The sequence below is a fragment of the Gracilinanus agilis genome, chromosome 6 (genome assembly GCF_016433145.1).
Source record: "Gracilinanus agilis isolate LMUSP501 chromosome 6, AgileGrace, whole genome shotgun sequence".
Taxonomy (NCBI): Eukaryota; Metazoa; Chordata; class Mammalia; order Didelphimorphia; family Didelphidae; genus Gracilinanus; species Gracilinanus agilis.
In genome coordinates, this window is record NC_058135.1 from 48,184,556 (window position 1) to 48,197,417 (window position 12,862).

Consider the following 12,862-nt stretch of genomic DNA (forward strand, 5'->3'; position numbering starts at 1 on the left):
AATCTCACAAGAAGCCAGAAAGAGACAATTCAGATATGAAGGAGCACCAATAAGGATAACACAGGATCTGGCAGCCTCTACACCAAAAGATCGCTAAGCGTGGAATATGATATGCGGAAAGGAAAGAGAACTGGGCCTTCAACCAAGGATCACCTACCCGTCAAAACTAACTATATACTTCCAGGGGAAAGGTTGGGCATTCAGCAAGATAGAAAATTTCCAAGTATTTGCACAGAAATGACCAGGACTAAATGTAAAGTTTGATATCCAACCACAAAAATCAAGAGAAACATAAAAAGGTAAATAAGAAACAGAGGGGAAAGAAAGAAAACGCTTATTTTTTAAATTTGCCTCTTTAATGGCTTCAATAAGATCTAATTATTTGTGTTCCTATGTGGAGAAATGTTATGTATAATTCTCTGTAGTGAACTAAATTCACTATTTTAGTATTCACTATTATAGTAATCAGAAGAATTTTATACATAGGGAGAGGTTGGAATACTAAATGGTCTAAGATGATATGGGGGAGGTGGGAAAGAGGGGGGTGAATAGTAAAGGACTCCAAGAGAAACCTGAATAAATAAGAAAAATAGGATAATCTATTACACACAAAGATGGTATAGGAAGAGGAAGGGATGAATACTATTATAAGAAGGAGAGGAAGAGAGCATTAAGAGGTAATATTTAAACCTTACTCTCAGTGTAATCAACCCGGAGAGGGAAGAGTAGCTATATAATCCATTGGGATATAAAACTCTATCTAACCCTACTGAGAAAGTTAGAAGGAATAAACCAAGGGGAGCAGGGCAGTGGGGAGGTCAAAAAAGGGAGGGGAGAAGAAAGAGGAAGTAATTCATTAGGCTTTAAAAATAAAAAGAGGGGAATAATAAGGGAGGGAGTAGAAAGGGAAGTAAATCAAGGGAGGGGACAAGGGTTACTGGCTTAAAGCAAAACACTGGTTTAAAAGGAAATAGTTTAAGAAGAAGCGGTAGAACTAGGAGAGGATACCAAAATGTTGGGGAATACACAACTGATAATTATAACTCTGAATGGGAATGGGATGAACTCACCCATAAAAAGGAAGCAAATAGCAGAGTGGATTAGATACCAAAATTCTACCATATGTTGTCTACAAGAAACACATATGAGGTGGGTGGACATACACAGGTTTAAGGTAAAGGGCTTGAGCAAAATCTTTTGGGCTTCAAATGAGAAAAAGAAGGCAGGAGTGGCTATAATGATTTCTGACAAAGCCAAAGTAAAAATAGATATGATTAAAAAAGACAGGGAAGGTCATTACATCCTGATAAAAGGCAGTATAGACAATGAGGAAATAACAGTGCTTGATATGTATGCACCAAGTAGCATAGCATCCAAATTCATAAAGGAGAAACTGGCAGAGCTCAAGAAGGAAATAGATACTAAAGCCATACTAGTGGGAGATCTAAATATTCCTCTTTCAGATCTAGATAAATCAAAACAAAAAATAAATAAGAAAGAGGTAAGAGAGGTAAATGAAGCCCTAGAAAATTTAGATTTAATAGATATGTGGAGAAAAATAAATAGGGACGAAAAGGAATATACCTTCTTTACAGCTGCACATGGTACATTCACAAAGATTGACCATGTAATAGGGCATAGAAACATTGCAAACAAATGCAAAAGAGCAGAAATAATAAATGTAACCTTCTCAGATCATAATGCAATAAAAACAATAATTAGTAAGGGCTCCTGGACAGGCAAATAAAAAACTAATTGGAAATTAAATAATCTGATTCTCCAAAACCAGCTAGTCAAAGAAGAAATCATAGAAACAATCAACAATTTCATTGAAGAGAATGACAATGATGAGACATCCTACCAAACTCTGTGGGATGCAGCCAGGGCAGTACTCAGGGGGAAATTTATATCCCTGAGTGCATATATTAACAAATTAAGGAGGGCAGAGATTAATGAATTGGTCATACAACTTAAAAAATTAGAAAGCAAGCAAATTAAAAATCCCCAGATGAAAACTAAATTAGAAATACTAAAAATCAAGGGAGAAACTAATAAAATCAAAAGTAAAAGAACTACTGAATTAATAAATAAGACTAGAAGCTGGTATTTTGAAAAAACAGATAAAATAGATAAAGTACTGGTCAATCTAATAAAAAAAGGAAAGAAGAAAACCAAATTGACAGTATCAAAGATGAAAAGGGAGACCTCACCTCTAATGAAGGGGAAATTAAGGCAATCATTAAAAACTATTTTGCCCAATTATATGGCAATAAATATAGCAATCTAGGTGATATGAATGAATATTTACAAAAATACAAATTGCCTAGATTAATAGCAGAAGAAATAGAATACCTAAATAATCCCATATCAGAAAAAGAAATTGAATAAGCCATGAAAGAACTCCCTAAGAATAAATTGCCAGGGCCTCATGGATTCACAAGTGAATTCTCTCAGACATTCAAAGAGCAACTAATCCTAATACTATACAAATTATTTGCTATTACAAGCAAAGAAGGAATCCTACCAAATTCCTTTCATGACACAAATATGGTACTGATTCCAAAGCCAGGTAGATCAAAAACAGAGAAAGAAAACTACAGACCAATATCCCTAATGAACATAGAGGACAAAATCTTAAATAGAATAATCACAAAGAGACTCCAGCAAGTAATCAAGAGGATTATCCACCATGATCAAGTGGGATTTATACCAGGAATGCAAGGATGGTTCAACTTTAGGAAAACCATCTACATAATTGACCATATCAACAATCTAACAAACAAAAATCACATGATTATCTCAATAGATACTGAAAAAGCCTTTGACAAAATACAGCATCCATTCCTATTGAAAACCCTGCAAAATATAGGAATAGAAGGACCTTTCCTAAAATTAATAAACACTGCATACCTAAAATCATCAACAAGCATCATATGCAATGGGGATAAATTAGAAGGCTTCCCCATAAGATCAAGAGTGAAACAAGGATGCCCATTATCACCTCTATTATTCAACATAGTACTGGAAACACTAGCAGTAGCAATTAGAGAAGAAAAAGAAATCGAAGGTATCAAAATAGCAAGGAGGAGACTAAGCTATCACTCTTTGCAGATGATATGATGGTCTACTTAAAAAATCCTAGAGAATCAACTAAGAAGCTTTTAGAAATAATTAACAACTTTAGCAAAGTTGCAGGATGCAAAATAAATGCACACAAATCATCAGCATTTCTATATACTTTCAACACATCACAGCAGCAGGAGGTAGAAAGAGAAACACCATTTAATATCACCCTAGACAATATAAAATACTTGGGAAGCTATCTATCAAAACAAACACAGCAATTATAAGAAAACAACTACAAAACACTTCCCAAACAAATAAAACTGGATCTCAACAATTGGAAAGCCATTGATTGCTTATGGGTAGGACAAGCTAACATTATAACAATGAACATTCTACCCAAATTAATTTTCCCAATTAGCGCCATACCTATCAAACTACCAAAAAACTTATTTACTGAATTAGGAAAAACTATAACAAATTTCATTTGGAATAACAAAAGATCAAGAATATCAAGGGAAATAATGAAAAAAAATGTGAAGGAAGGGGGAGTAGCAGTACCAGATATTAAACTATACTATAAAGCAGCAGTCATCAAAACAATATGGTACTGGCTAAGAGACAGAAGGGAGGATCAGTGGAATAGACTTGGGGTAAATGACATCAGCAAGACAATGTATTATAAACCCAAAGAGTCCAACTTGAACTCAAGTCTTCCTGCCCTGTGAGGCCTGCATTCTATTCATTTTTGCCTTATATGTCTAAAAAATCAATATTATGGCCATTTTATTTTATGTCTTAAGTAAACATGTGAAAACATTTCAAATAATTATTTTTTCACTCCTTCTGACTTGGCCTCCTGGTTAAAGAAAAAAAATCCTTGCAAGAAATATATATATAGTTAAGCAAAAGAAATCTCTGCATTATTCACATCCCAAAAATGTATGTTCCATTCTTTATAATGAATCTATCACATCTCAGTCAGAAGCTGGGCAAAATTCTTTATAAGTCCTCTAGAATTCTTTTTTTGTTGATCACATTGACCAGTTATTAAATCTTTTAAAGATGTTTTTCTTTACAATGTCATGATTACAGAAATTGTTCTCTTCAGTCTCCTCATCTTACTCTTTAACAGTTCATAAAAGTCACCTCAGGTTTCTCTGAACCCATTTATTTCATGAGTTGAAGTATTTAAATTATTCATTCTCAAGAGTCCAATTTGTATTCTATCATTATTTTACTTGTTCAGTCATTTCCATTGTGTCTGACTCTTTATTACCCCATTTGGAGTTTTCTTAAAGATACTGGAGTGATTTGCTAGTTCCTCCTCTAGGTAATTTTACAGATGAGGAAACTGAGGCAAGCAGGATAAAGTGACTTGCCCCGGGTCACAGAGTTTGAGGCCAGATTTGAATTCATAAAGATTAGTCTTTCTAATTCCAGACCCAGCACTTTGTCCACTGTACCACCTTGCTATCCCATTATTTAAATATACTGATCCTAAAAAAGCAATCATAGATTGTTTCTAAGATAGTTCAATCATAAGAGTCACTTTCAATCATGAAAGTCACTTTCTCATCATGAAGCTTGGCAGAGTTTTTATTTGGATGATGTGACTTTTAAAGTCCCAGAGTTACCCCTTGATTCTGGCATACTGAGACATTAAAGTAGGATGTGATAGAAGTATATTCATATAACACAATTTAATCTGTGATTCCATAATTGTTGAATGCATAGTTTATTTTTGATTTTTTGGTCTATTGAAAATAATTCTGCTATGAATATTTTGTGTCAGTATTTTCTTTCTGTCAATAACTTTTTTGTGGTCTAAATTCAGTACTGAGATCATTGGATGAAGAAAGATATATGCAATTTTGGGACTTATTGTATAATTCTTTATTGCTACCTAAAAGGGTCAGAGCAAGTCACAGTAATTATGAATTAGCTTGCTTGTCTTCCCACAGCCCTGCCAACATTGAATTTTTCCATCTATTTCCATCTTTTCTGAGTTGATGGGCGTGAGGTAATAACTCAGAGTTGATGTAATTTACATTTCCCCAGAGCTCATTCTCACTGTGCCCTCTCCTCCTCTGTGATACCACCCCCAGCATGGCAATCATGCCCTATCCTCCTCCACATCACTCCTAATCAGCCTCTTTCACCATCCTTAAGTACAGGGAAATGATGGGAAAATGATGTGAAGAAAGTTGAAAGGCATTTTCACTTATTCCTAGCAACTTTGTTAATTATTTATTAAGTGTCTACCATGTGGTCCAGAGCTGTGCTAGGTTCTCGGGCTACAAAGACAAAATATACAAAGATAGATGGTAGACAGATAGATCTATGATTCAAGCTATCTAATTGATAGATACAAGATATATATATATATATTTACTTCTAGACAGCTGTTTCAGTGGACTCTTTCTTCTCTCTCTCTTCTCTTTCTCTCTCTCTCTCTCTCTCTCTCTGTCTCTGTCTGTCTCTCTGACTCTGTCTCTGTTTGTCTGTCTCTCTTCATACATACATACACACACTCATAGATGTATGTGAGTGTGTGTATGCATGCATGTATGTATGAAGTGTGTGTATGTATGTAAAATGGTCCCAACCCTCAGAGTACTTGCATTTCATTGATGGAATAAAGTAAATGACTCTCCTCAATGTTTAGAGAATGGTGAACTCTTGCCTATTTGAGGGCAGAACTGGCATAAGAGCTTTGGAAAAGAGAGACATTCCTGTTGCTTCTATCTTGAGGGAATACCCAAAATTTCCAAAATCTCTTTGAGGGTTAGCTTCTAGGGAAATAGATAAGGAAGATAGATTATGCAGAGGCATAAGGGAAAAATGAACTCCTCAACTGATTATCAGCTTGTCTTTCTTGAGATTTGAGGGAAATACCCCTTAAATGAGATTGGGGCCCCATTCTTGGTTTAGCTGAGATATGATGCCCCTAGTGGGGAAACTCATTTACTCTGTAGATACCTTGGTATTTTCAGTCCTATATCATTTCTCTGATTTTGCTTGCTATCTGCTTAATAAATTAGTTAAATGACTATTCATAATGATCTTTATTTAACTAGAGTTTGGTGAAAAGGGGTCAAGTGATAAGTACAAACTTCAGGATTACTGACTTAAATGTTAAAAATGTAAATAATTCCTTTAGACCAGTTATTATTCTCTTTGACTGGGTGGGGAGTAAATAGATATAATTCAAGTCCAGATAACAAAGCAGCCATGTTTGTGGATACTTCTGCTTCCTTCTAGTAAGATCAAAACCTGTCTCCTAGAAGAGTGGACTAATTTTCTGAGATATCTAACAGCTTTCACATGAGCCACTATTAGACAAACCCAAATGAACATACACATTGCACAGCCCTATATTATCATTGTTGTTGTTCTGTTATCATTATTTTTTAGTAAAAAATGCCCAAGAGGATTCCTTTCTCATTCTCAAGCGAAACTTGAACTTTGCAACCTAGTTTCCAGATTCTGATAGGTCAACTTTCACACTGAAAAATTGTTTTTATTTTTTTAGAAAATTTTTCCATGGCTATATGATTCATGATTTTTCCCACCCCTCTTTCTTTGCTCCCCCCCCCCCCGGAGCTAATGAGTAATTCCACTGGGTTATACATTTATCATTTTTCAAAACCTATTTCCATATTATTCATATATGTAATAGAGTTATCTTTTAACACCAAAACCCTAATCATATCCCCATCGAACCACATGATCAATCATATGTTTTTCTTCTGTGTTTCTACTCCCACAGTTCTTTCTCTGGATGTAGATAGTGTTCTTTTTCATAAGTCCCTCTGGATTGTCCTGGATGATTGCATTGCTGCTAGTAGATAAGTCCATTACATTTGATTGTGCCATGGTGTTATCAGTCTCTGTGTACAATGTTTTCCTGGTTCTGCTCCATTCACCCTGCATCAATTCCTAGAGGTAATTCCAGTTCACATGGAATTACTTTAGTTCATGATTACTTTCAGCACAATAGTATTCTATAACCATCAGATACCACAATCTGATCAGCCATTCCCAAATCTATGGAAACCTCCTAATTTTACAATTTTTGCCACCACAAAGAGCTCAGCTATAAATATTTTTGTACAAGTCTTTTTCCTCATTATCTCTTTGGGGCACACACCCAGCAGTAGTATGACTGGATCAAAGGGCAAGAATTCTTTTAAAGGGTTCCAAATTGCCATCCAGAATGGTTGGACGAATTCACAACTCCACCAGCAGTGTATTAATGTTCCAATTTTGCCACATCCCTTCCAACATTTATTTATCACTTTGCTGCCATATTGGCCAGTCAGCTAGTTGGAAGGTGGCACCTGAGAGTTGTTTTGATTTGCATTTTCTCCAATCAGGAGAGATTTAGAACACTTTTTCATGTGATTATTGATAGTCTTGATTTCTTCATCTGAGAACTATCTATTCATATCCTTTGACCATTTGTCAATTAGGGAACACTTTTCTTTTTTTTTCTTTTTTTTTTTTTTGCTAGAAATCAGATCTCTTCCCATTCTCCACAGTACGCTGCAAGGCACGCACCCCCTTTCTGGTTCTCCTTCATGTGTTGCCTTCTCCATTCTAGGGTGAGCTCCTTGAGAATAGGACTGTCTTGTTTGCTTATATTTGCATCTCCAGGACTTAGCTTGGTTCCTACCAGGCCCATAGTAAGAACTTAATATGTATTTTTTTCTCTCTCTCTCTCAATCTATTTCTGTCCTTGTCTCTCCCTTTTTCTACCTTTTCCAAGTCTCTGTCCTCTGTATCTATGTCTCTGTTTATTTCCCTCTATAGTTTTCTTTCTCTCTCCATGTCCTCTGATTCTTTGTCTCTGTCTTTTTCTGTCTATTTCTCTTTCTGCCTGGGGATAAGGAGTCAGGAAAAGCGTCATATATAAAATGGTATTTAAATTGAGCTCTCAAGAAGACCAGAGATTCTCAGAGACAAAGGGAAGAAGAGGAGAAAGTCTGGCAGTGAGGACAGTCTGAGAGAAATTATAGAGCTAGGAAATGGATAAAGGAAAATGAAAAGTTTCATTAATTTAGGCTTCAGAAAATCATGCTGAGGATATTTAGGTATTGCAGACTCCTTTCATACTGACATTCTTTAAGACAAATACACCACTATGAGGTTCCATAGGAATGGTGTGTATTATGACCCATTAACATCTTGCAGTGACTCTTTCCAATAATTTGGTGCCATATTTTAATGATCCACATACCACTCATTTTACTATCTTACCACTAATGAAAAAATAAAGCACTTACTCCCTTTTTCTCCCCTCCAAGCTAATGCTTTGAGAGAAATAGTTATTAGCCTGAGGTTAAGCATCTAATAAACTAGAGACTTCGGTACTCTGTCAAGAGTTATTAAAATACTGTTTGTACCGCTTAACAAATAATTAGATTTTATTAGATACTTGAACCCTTGATTAGTTCTCCAAGACAGTGCTTATTATAGAAAGTGTTTTAATCTGCTCTTTAATTACAAAAGACAAATAACAATTGGAATGAACCTCACATGTCCATAGCCCATGGAGACCTCTCATAAGGAAAATATTTTCATGGGAAAACTGTATCTTTTAGCACTAATTAGATAAATTTCTTCCAAGTTGTATTACTTTTAATGTGTTTTAAATGTAATTGAGTATTATTCATGCCTTCACTCAAAAAAGTAATATTAAAGTTCAAATTCAGATAACATTTTCAAATAAAATAAGTATCAAGATCTGTCTAACTGAAACTCAGGTAGCAAGCAAAGTGTCAGAATTACTAAGCAAAGATTACAGCCAGGAACTGATTATGAAATCTCTACATTTCTCTGCCAGAGATCTATGCTTCACCTTCTTTTCTCATCTGTATAACCTTCCAGAGGCCATTTTATTATTCATGAATAACTTGCTAGCAGGCTACCTAGGTCTAAAGAAATGGGGGTGGGGGAATGTCAAGCCAGGGTCATCTACAGAGTTCCTATAGGTAATGCTCCTTCCTGAATAGGAAGCCTGCCTGTAATGTCATAGGCGAGTTGAGTCAGAAACTCTGGGGAATCCTCACCCTTAGTCAATAATTCTATGAGGAAAAATCCCCTCCATGCTTTGAAATCAATAACAGGACTTAATAATAGCTTTGAGTCCACCTAGAGTGGCCTGCACAGTTAGATAGGACCGAGGTCAGGACATGGGTGATAGCAGGTAATTTGAGAGGTATTATATTATTTTATATTATGCTTTAAATAAAAAAAGATAAAAATGTGAGTGTTTCCCTGCTCTGAAGTAGATGACATTCTACTTTATATCTACAAGATACAAACAAATAAACATACAGTTATCTGAAAGATACAAATGACTACTGACAAGTCAATTGATCAATAAACATTTTAAAAAAAACCTACTATATGCCATCTTGTTAGGAATTTGGGATTAAAAGTCAAAAACAATACAAATCTCTGCCTCTAAGGAGATTATGTTCTATACCACCACAAATATGGCCAGTGGAGTCATAGACTGATGTAACCTTTCTAGGATTAAATTTTTAAAAATTGATTTAATTATGGTTCAAGAAGTAGAAATTGGAAACATGGAAAGAGATTGGAAGTTTCTGGTCTAGGTAACAAGGCAGCTGCGGAAAAGACAACAAGGTTCAAAGTAAGGGAAATATGGCTAGAGCTGTACCTAGAAGTAGCAAATGTTTGAGAACACCATCAGTGAGGAAGAAGGGAAACATTACTGGTGCTGAAAGGTTAACGTCCTTCTCTTAAACTATGTTTTTGAGAAGATGGCCTGAGAGTGAAGTGAAAGGAATAAGAAAAATTTTCCTGTTGTACAAGGTGTTGATTGAACTGAATTAAGGAATTCTATAAGGAAAAGATGAGGGAGGAATACATGCCAGGAGGGAGAGAGAGAAAGAGAGAGAAGGAAGGAGACAGAGAGACAGAGAGAGATGAGAGAGACAGAGAGACAGAGTCAGAGAAACAGAGAACCACAGAACCAGAGACAGAGTCAAAGACAGAGAGAGGAGAGAGAGTGCACTCAGTCAGCAAGACCTTAGAGTAGAAGAGTAGACATTAGATGAAGGAGAGTAAGAAACTGGAAAGGTAGCTTGAGGCCTGGTTATGAAAGACTTTAAAAGCCACATTCATATTTTCGCCCACAGGCACTAGAATTTATTGAATAGAGGGGTGACAGTCTGAACCACTCTTAAGGAAAATCTCTTTGACATCTGGTTAAAGGATAGATTAGACTGGCAAGAAGCTCGAGGCACAGAAACCAATTAGGAGGTTTTTCCAATAAAGAAAAGAAGCACTCCAAAGTCCTGATACACTTATCCTCTAGTAAAGAAGGCCTGGTAGGGATAATGGCAATAGTCTGCCTGATACCTTGCCCCTATATATCTCCACTTCTGGTAAGTGTTCCTACTTACTGTCTAGATATAGACTTAGATTTGTCCCATATTCAAACATCGATACTTGGTTTGGTTGGAGAAACTATATAGAGATTTACTGCAACAACTTTTTTTTTTAAATGATCTTTTACTTTTTTGACAAATACATGCAAAAGCAATTGTTAAGATTCTTTTTAAAATTTTTGCCCAAATTCTCTCTCTTTTCTCTCTCCCTGAGAGAGTAAACAATCTGCTACAGATTTTACATGTTCAATCATATTTTTCCATATTAGTGATTTTGTGGATTAGATCTCAAACAAAAAATAAAGAAAAGTGAAATAGAGCATATTATGGTCTGCATTCAGACTCCATAAGTTCTTACTGTGGAGTTATATAAATATTTTTCATAATGAAAAATGAGATTTGGAGGATTGTCTTGGATCACAGTATTGCTGAGAATAGCTAGGTTGTTCATCATATAATATTGCTATTACTGTAAGACTGTTCTCCTGGTTCTGCTCACTTCATTTTGTGTCACTTCATGTAAGTCTTTCCAGGTTTTTTAAAAAATCATCATGTTTGCCATTTCTTATGGCACAATAGTATCATATTGCAATTATATACTACAACTTATTCAGCCATTCCCCAACTGAAGGACATCCCTACAAATTCCAATTTTTTGCTACTATAAAAACTGTGATAATTTTTTTAGTAGCTCTCTGACCTGCCCCAGTACCTCAATTGTTGGGTTTCTTAATATTGACCCTCAATCTCCTAATGTATTAATGGCTACTGCCTCTTATCAGATGCCTCTGAAGTCCACTTAAAATGTGCCAATCTTGGGGATAGCTGGGTGGCTGAGTAGATTGAGAGCCAGGGCTAGAAAATGGAGGTCTTAGGTTCAAATCTGGCCTCAGACACTTCCCAGCTGTGTGACCCTGGGCAAGTCACTTGACCCCCATTGCCTTGGAGCCAATACACAGTATTGACTCCAAGAAAGAAGGTAAGGATTAATATATATATATATATATATAATAGCCTGGTTCTAGGACTTTGCTAAGATGTCAGATCATGAGGGACAGCAAGGTAGTTCTGTGGATTGAGAGCCAGACCTAATGATGGGAGGTCATAAGTTCAAATCTGGCCTCAAGCACTTCCTGGCTGAGTTACCCTGGGCAAGTCAGTTTACTCCAATCACCTAGCTCTTACCACTCTTCTGCCTTAGAACCAATACATAGTATTGATTCTAAAATGGAAGGTAACACAAATTATGGTATTCATGCCTCGCCTCTTCATTCTCCTTGGACTAACCTCCAAGTGACCCAGATCCTTTCTGGACTTATATATCTGCCACTAGAATAATGGTCTTCTGACTGTGTATTTATGTTTAGGCTACACCCTCTCCTAATGCTTTCTGAATGTGACATTAAGAAAAAATATGTGTCCAGCATTATTACCAAATAAATTAAATTCAGTGCAGGATAAACACAATTTTTATAGTCAATGATATCAGACACATACTCAACACTCTGCTGATCTCTGACTATCTTCCTGCCACCTTTTCCCATCTTCTAACAACACTACCATTTCTGGGAAGGTCATGTCAATCAGTTGCCCTGTGGCTAAATGCCAGTGCTTTGACTTTGTGTTCAGAAAAGTCCCCTAGATTACCACATCCTTGTGTGGATTGCCTTACTTTATTAAATTATAAGCGCTTTGAGCTCAGGGACTGGGTATATTTTTGTATTTGCATCTCTAGTACATAATATAATAGTTACTGGTACGTAGTATGTATTTTGATAGAACTCTTCTATCAGTGGAGAGAGTTCTAACATGACTCCAGCAACTCTAGGGATATGATGATTGTTTCTGGCCTCAGGGCAATTGTTTTTCTGGACCAGGGATGTTGTTCACAGTGATAGGACACTTCAAGTTCCCAGAAGCCCCAGAACTTCTACAAACTCACTCTTCTGAGGAATGAGATGGGGATTTGACTAAACAGTTCTTGTGCAGAACAATAGAGGTCCCTGGGGGTGTTACATCCCCACTTGTGGCTTATTTCCAAGTGGTTGAGTTGGAAGGGGAATGGATTCCATGTGCCATTTTCCTTCAATGGCAGGCTCACCCCCTCCTTTGCCTATCCCATTCTACTTTGAAAGCATGAGAACTGAGGTTTCTATGGAAATGTAATTCTCTTCCTACTAAATGGTTGGTACCTGGGACAAACTATCATCTGATTTGGCCTAGTTTTATGCCTGATTAATTCTTCCTATGCATTTAACAAATCAAGTCTGATAGTACAAAAAATAGGTCTCTCTCTCTCTCTCTCTCTTTCTCTCTCTCTCTCTCTCTCTCTCTCTCTCTCTCTCTCTCTCTCTCTCTCTCTCTCTCTCTCTCTC